General features: G+C 41.3%; 1 pseudogene; it reads left to right on the top strand.

Annotated features, from left to right (window-relative positions):
- Positions 1-867: 867 nt before the first annotated feature.
- LOC111142005 lies at positions 868-7,224 on the top strand (annotated as a pseudogene).
- Positions 7,225-7,962: the final 738 nt, after the last annotated feature.

Genomic DNA, 7,962 nt, shown 5'->3' with positions numbered 1-7,962 from the left:
AGGAAACTCAGCTCTGATCCTGTGGCTCGGATAATTACATGGAACCCTACTGCTTGCATACTCATTCTCCACTGACTTGTCTTTTCCTAATGCATGTTTGTAATGACCCTGGCTTTATTTATTATTTATATTTTCTATTTGATCATATGTATTCTTATAAGCTTTTGCAAATCCCTTGTGGAACAAGACATAACAGAAATAAAGTGAGAAGTAAATGAATATATAAGTAAATTACCCTTCTGGGACATCACCAAATTATAAACCTTCCACTGGCTTAATGATTCATCCATTTACTTCACAAATATGGATTAAGCATCGGCTAGGAGCCAGGCATTGTATTAGGGAGGGTCAAAGCTGAAAAGATCTTTAATTTTTTAGCAGATTTATTTATCTATTTAAGAGAGAGAGAGAGAATGGCAGGGAGAGGGAAGATCAGAGGGAGAGGGTAAGAGTCCCAAGCCGACTGTGCTGAGCATGGAGCCCAACTTGGGCTCAATCCTAAGACCCTGAGATCATGACCTGAACCAAAACCAAGAGTCAGTCACTTAACCAAACCCTGCCACCCAGGGGCCCCTGAAAAGACTTTTTAAAAAACCACAGTCCTTGCCCTCAGGAAATATAATGCTTAAGGGGTTCAGAAATTTGGGGCCCAGTATCAGCAATCAGCAATTTCAAATACTGACCTCTTTGAGGTTCTGTTAGTCATCATAAAGCCAGAGCTCCTAAGCTTTTTGGTAAATAAGTCCAGGGGCTGGGAGGAGGAAGGGAGGGCTTTGGGAAGGTAGATAATCAATGAATACTCACCTTTAGATTCCTGGCCAGGAACTTGAAGACACCACCATCTCAAAAACTTCCTGTTTTGGAGAAATGGTTGGCAACATTTGCCCCTCAGATCCCGATCGCCACTTGTACACTAACCGATTGAATTCTCCCCTGTGAGACCAACGCTTGTAACTCTAGTTTGTGACTTGGCTTCTGGTTTCCCTTCTTAACTGAGTTTCTGATGCCTACTCAGGTCATCTATCTTTGTATCAGCTGGGTAAACTTTTACACCTGTCTTCCAGGACACACCAAGGTCCTCCAACTCTGCAAGTTCTTGGCTTCTCCGGCCAAGGATGGCAATAAATCTGATCTGCCTTGTCAACCTTAAGCCTTCACTTTTTGACTCATTATTTCTGACAGCGCTACGTGAATGCCTTCATTTTGGTCTTTGACCTTTCTTGCCAGCAGGGGGCTCTGTACTCTTGTGTCCAGGAGTCTTCCTACCAGTCGGGGTACTTTGTGGTCTTTTCCTAAAAGAGCCACCCCTTCTTATTCCAACAGTGGCTAATGCGGTTACTAATCCTATTACCCTAGAACCTAGATTCCAAAGAAGATGCTTGATTTGCAAATGCAAATACTTATAAGTATTTTATAATTAAATAATGAATCCCTTCTGGCCTCACGAAACTCCCAGTTCTGGGTATTTAACAATGAAAATAAGCCTGTTTTTCTACAGCCCTTCTCTATGGAGTTTGAACAAACTGTAGTACTCTGAGCTAAATTTAAATAGGTTAAAATATGCTTTTTTTGAAATATTCATATGCTGCCTTCCATTTATCTAATAAGAGATATGTGACCTCAACTAATTTCCCAGGCAAATTGCTTGTCAAAAAGGGTGAGTGTGGGGCACCTGTGTTGCTCAGTTGGTTAAGCGTCTGCCTTCGGCTCAGGGGTCCTGGGATCGAGCCCCGCATTGGGCTCCCTGCTCAGTGGAGAGTCTGCTACCCTACTTGTACTCTCTCTCTCTCTCTCTCACTCACTCTCTGCCCAATTAATTAGTTAATTAATTGAAAAAACGTGTGAGTGCTCTTCCTGGCAGAGTCTTCATGGCTGTCATTTTTTTCTCAGTTGAATGGAAAATGGAAATAAGATTCTCCCTTCCACATAGAAAAAAATCATTTAGGGGTGACTTTAGTAATTGTCCACATCATCAGCCACTGAGCACTCTTTGCTTAATGATTACTTAAAGAGTCAGCTGCAGAATAAAACCACATTTAGGTGATGATGGCCCTATGACTTCAACACAAAACCTGAAGGCTGAAGCCATCCCTCATCAGTATGGTGGTACATTTCATCCTGCTTAGGCCTCCGTTAACACCATCTACCCTCCCTCCCTCTAAAATTTTGTCAAAGAAATATCTGCCTGTAAGAATCATTCACCCCAGTTTGGCTGCTGTTTTGAAGGATGAGGTTTGAAAAAGGCATTATTTTACATCCTCCTGTCCACCTGGTTGTGCATAGTAAGTCTTAGAGCAAGACCTTCATGTTGTGCTTCTGCAGAGAATAACTAGGTCTATCTCATAAACAAAGAGTATTTTATCCGCAACTTGCCGCATTTCTCTACCCAGAACACATTCTTTCACAGCAGCTGCTTCCACATTTGCTATTTACCCATATCTTTAAGCACCACCATTACGACCACCTGCTCCCCCCACCGCGCCTCCACTCCGTGGCTAACTGGCCAGTACCTATAGAAGCCATTGACAGAAGCTTGCAGGAAATCTACCTATCTGCCAAAAAGCAACATTTTACTGCAGTGAACTCGAAAGAAATTTATTAAGGGGAGAACAGCATCTAGCTACTTTTCTTATGCAAATAAATCATCTGCTCAGCTAAAACTGAGATGACCAGCACTGGGGTTCCTCTAGGTCTGGAAAAACATTGACCACATAGCCTACTCTTATCAGTCAGAATGTATTCTATTGCAAGTCATGGAAAATTATTTAAATGATTAAAATGATCTAAACAACAAAGGCAAATTAGCTCATAACTCATGTAACTCAGAGGTCCAGAATGAGGCTGGCTTGAAGAGGCTTGAAGCTGCAGTGCAACTCATGTCACGAAGGACTGGGTTTCTCCCTTGTCTCCACACAGTGTTCGCCTCATTCTTGGTCTCTGTACCAGGGCCCTGGGGTAGTTCTAGAATCCTCTCATGATAATGAAATGACTGCAGCAGTTCTAGCACATTCCATCACACCGCACCATCCAGCCAGATACAAATAGTTCCTGAAGAATAAGAGACTTTCCTAGAAGTCCCAGCAAACATTCCTTGGGTCTCATCAGCTGTGACTAAAATACGTGACCAAACACTCGGCTTGGGTCATGATCTCAGGGTCCTGGGATCGAGTTCCGCATTGGGCTCTCTGCTCAGCGGGGAGCCTGCTTCTTCCTCTCTTTCTCTGCCTGCCTCTCTGCCTACTTGTGATCTCGCTCTGTCAAATAAATAAATAAAATCTTAAAAAAAAAACAAAAAACAAAAAACTGTTTCCCTTTAAAAAAAAATGACTGAAATATGTGACCAACCCTGAACAAATAATGTATCTAAAAAATGAGATAGTTGCTGAGGAAAGAAAACAAGATGAGGACTGGATTTGGGGGGTAATGGAAACAATATCTATAAAAACTTCCTACACATGTGCATTTACCCTGTCTTGCATAACTCCCCACACTACTCGACACCAGTGAGAGAAAACTTTGTTCATCTTAAACTGATGTAATTTTTCTGTTTTCAACTCAGGTGACCACTCTCCCCAAGTTAGCTCATCCACTGCCAAGGCCTTAAATATCTTCCACATGAGAGTTGACTCTCAAAGCAGTACCTTCAAGCCAGGAAGTTTCTCCTGAAAGTTAAAGAGATATGTTCTACTCAACCAGCTATCTACATTTGTTTTGTTCAAAAACATTTCAAACTCTCATTTTTTAAAAAAGAATCCTATCTCGGGGCACCTGGGTGGCTCAGTGGATTAAGCCGCTGCCTTTGGCTCAGGTCATGATCCCAGGTCCTGGGTTCAAGCCCCACATCGGGCTTTCTGCTCAGCAGGGAGCCTGCTTCCTCCTCTCTCTCTGCCTGCTTCTCTGCCTACTTGTGATTTCTCTCTGTCAAATAAATAAATAAAATCTTTAAAAAAAAATCCTATCTCTCAGAGATACATGCTGAAATAGTTATAGAAGAAATGATACGACATTTGGGATTTGCTTCGAAGTCCTCCAGTGGAGACAGGAAGCAGCTCAGGTTGAGCTGAAATAAAATGAAATGGTAGTTGTTGAAGCCAAAGGTGAGTATGCATGAAATTATTATACTATTCTTTCTGCTTTTGTGTATGTTTGACGTTTTTCATAAGAAACTTCCTAAAGGTACTTCAAACTCAGCCTGTTTGTGAAAGTTGAGATATAGATTCAGCCACACAAATAGAGACCAAAAATAATACTGGCTCTACAGAAGAAAAGGATCTATTTCTCCTTCATGTAAAAGTCTGATATATCACTCCACAGTGTCTGAGATCCAAGTTCCTCCCATCTTATTGCTCCACTATCCATCGTATGGAGTTCTTTTGGGCTCCACGGACCCAGGTGGCTCAATGTCATCACATTTTGAGCAGCAAAAAGGAAGAGAGGAAGACAGTATGCTACTCCTTTAAGAGCTCACCCCAGATGGGGCACCTGGGTGGCTCAATCAGTTAAGCCTCCGATTCTTGAATTTGACTCAGGTCATGATCTCAGAGTTGTGAGATGGAGCCCCACCTCAAGCCCAGTCAGGCTCCGTGCTCAGCAGGGAGTCTACTTCTCTCCCTCTCCCTCTGCCCCTCCCCAGGCACACGTGCGCTCTCTCTCTTTCTCTCTCTCTCTCTCTCTCTCTCTCTCTGTCATAAATAATTAAATAAATCTTAAAAAAAAAAAAAAAGTGCAGCCCAGAAGTCACGAACATTACTCCCACTCAGGTCCCATTGCCCATGACTTAATCATATGAAAAATTGAGCTGAAATCAAGCTGGGAAATTTATTGTCTTTCTGGAGAGACATGTGCCAGGCTAAAGACTTCTAATACCAAGAAAGAAGAGAGAAAGATATTGAGGGGAAACTAACAGTCTCTGGCACATTTTCCCCACTGAGTCTCCCGAACTTCCTCTCTGGGGAGACAAACCACCAAAGTTCCATCCAGTTTCTGCATCCAGCTCTGGGTAATTCTCAGTCCTCTTTATCATGGTCCCGTCATGGTCCGGTCGCCTATAAACTAAACTATAAACTAAAAGACAAGAGGGCTGCCCTCCAATCTTCCTGTTATAAATTGTAGAGCAGGAATGGGGTAGTCAATATGCACATACACTTTAAATCTACTTGAAAAAAGGAAGAATGGGAAGAAAACAGCAGCCTCTAGTTCATAGCAATCATCAAATCCCACAGAGCAGTAACTGCAAAGAATTCCTACCCTACTAGTAGAGTTAAGTTCTGAGGTTATCCCTAGGAACATCTGGCAGTTGGTATTCTTGTTGCCTGGGGGTGGGCGGTGGGGGGGGGGGGTCAGTGGAGACCTCTCTCCCTTCCCTTCCTCTCCATGACCCCAGTTTTTGCCCTATGAGAGGTTCTTCTTGTCCATTTGTCTCCAGTGCCACCCCTGAAATAGGATTGGCAGAATGTGCTCTACTTAGGTCTGCTTAGTTTTCAAAAGGGACTTCTGCGTACAGGAATGGGGGCTTTTATGCAGTAATCAAACAGCCTGGGGGCACCTCAGTGGCTCAGTGGGTTAAAGCCTCTGCCTTCAGCTCAGGTCATGATCCCAGGATCCTGGGATCAAGCCCTGCATTGGGCTCTCTGCTCAGCTGGGAGCCTGCTTCCTCCTCTCTCTCTGCCTGCCTCTCTGCCGACTTGTGATCTCTGTCTGTCAAATAAATAAATAAAATCTTTAAAAAAATAAGACACAAACAGCCTGTGGTTTCCTCTAGACATTTGTTTAAGTCTACAGACTGATCTTTTATGGAAAAGACATGGAAATAGACTCTTTCCTAAAGCCAGGCAGGCCCATTTCAGACTTCTGACTTCCAGTACTCTAAGATAATACATTGGGGTTGTTTTAAGTCACTAGGTTTGTGGTCATTGGTTAGAGCAGCCATTGGAACTAATACATAAGCCTTCTATTTATTAACATAGGGAAGCTGTGATACTACTGAACCGAGGGGCGAGGAAGGTATGTTGGTGGTGCCTTGGCTCCGGACGACCTGAGCACACATTCTCGGGCCATATGGAGGTACATGCAATAAAGCCTGCGTTAAGAGCTTCCAACCAGGTATATAGACAGGCCCAGACTGCAGGCTCTTCATCAGATCTTTTTTCTCCCCTCTTCTGTCCCTGGCTTTTCAATTCCTGGCACAATTCTCTGACTTCTAATATCTGCCTCTGACCTTCACCCTCAGTCTGAAGATCCAGAATTCTCTTCTGCAGCTCACTCAGCTTGGCAATGCATATACCTCTGTGTTTGACACACTCCCTTGATTCCTGAGACATTTACAATTTCAGGAAACAGACCTCTCCCACCAGCCCGCTGGTGCTTACGACTTAGGGAAGCAGGGATTCGGGGAAGAACAATGTTGTGATTGGGGTATCATGTTATGAAAGACTTTTCATCAAATAAATCACAAATTTGACCCATTAAATATAAAAAATATATAAACAACTAGAAAAGCCTGTAGCACCTAGAAATTGTAATAAGCTGCTCAAGTATTATAAAAGAGAAATAAATATCCTATCTGCATAGATTTCCTAAGAAGACCAACTACACTATGAAGAATATAATCAGAACATTCAATTCAACATTATTAAATCATACATTTGACTTACCCGGGGCAAATATGCTAATTATATACATTTTAATAACTAATTAGACATTCAATTAATGCCTTGCTGATGACTTCCTTGTATTTATAATAACTTTGATGGAAAATCTAGGGGAACCGAATGTCATTAAAAATTATTCTGGAGAGGCGTGGAATGGGCGGCCGTGGCCTTTGGGCTGGGATGAACTGCACTCTCCGTGGAGGCCAGGGAGCTGAGCCAGAGCTGTGGCCAGCACAGTGGGAGCAGCTGGACTGATCACGGCTGCCACTGGATTTGCAAGCCATTATATTTTGCAAGCCATGAAACATAAGGAGCCTCAAGTAAAACAAGTTTTTAAAAGTCTACCAAAATCTGTCTTCAGTGGTGGCTATCATAAAGGTGGGTTTGAACCCTAAGTGATGAAACAGAAGCAGCATTAATAGTAGGCATAAACCCTACTGCCAATAAAGGGGAAATAAGAGATGCTCATCAATGAATTATGCTTTTAAATCACCCACACAGGGTTGGATCTCCTTATTTTGCAGCCAAAATCAATGAAGCTCAAGATTTACTAGACAGTCAAGCTAAAAAATGAAGTAATCATGTGGTGAATTTTAAGCTCTTGTTAGTTTATGTATACAAGTGCCAGCTTTTATAACAAAATGTCTCAAAGATACATGCTTTAAAAAAATTATTCTGAAATATGATTATTGTTACAGCATCTATAAGCGAAACAACTTAATACCATGAATAATTTAAATATTCAACAAGAGAACAATAACTAAGATGGTTATGCACAGCCATAAAATATCATTTGATCATTCAAATTTATCTTTAGAAAAATATCTTAGTAATATGAGAAATTGCTAATTTTATAGTAAATGAATAAAGCAAGAGGGGAAATGATATACAGTATCATTTCAACTTTGTAAAAATATGCATTGAGAAATAGGGTAAGGTCACACAAAGGTAATATATACCCATAAAAGTGATATAAAAGGATATTTATTGATATAAAAAGACAACATTATATCCTTGGGTGAAAAGGGGGCACACATCATGACACCATTTTTTAAAACATATGTATATTTCTACTTGCGCATCAGAATATCTGGAAAGATATACATGAAATGTAATAGGATTATCTCTAGTTATAATGCTAATTTTTACTTTCCCCTTTTTACTTTTCAGCATTGTCTACATTTTTCCATAATTATCATATATCAGTTTCCTATGGCATATAAAAAAATACACAGTTACTTCCAGTCAGGGAAAGAAGCAAAGGAAAATACTCAAAGAAAATACCCAATATGTTATTAGTAGTTGCCTCTAC

Source organism: Enhydra lutris, unplaced genomic scaffold (assembly GCF_002288905.1).
Source record: "Enhydra lutris kenyoni isolate GAN:26980312 unplaced genomic scaffold, ASM228890v2 scaffoldscaffold7, whole genome shotgun sequence".
NCBI lineage: Eukaryota > Metazoa > Chordata > Mammalia > Carnivora > Mustelidae > Enhydra > Enhydra lutris.
Note: the sequence above shows the minus strand (reverse complement) of the source record. Positions and strands in the feature narration are given on the sequence as shown.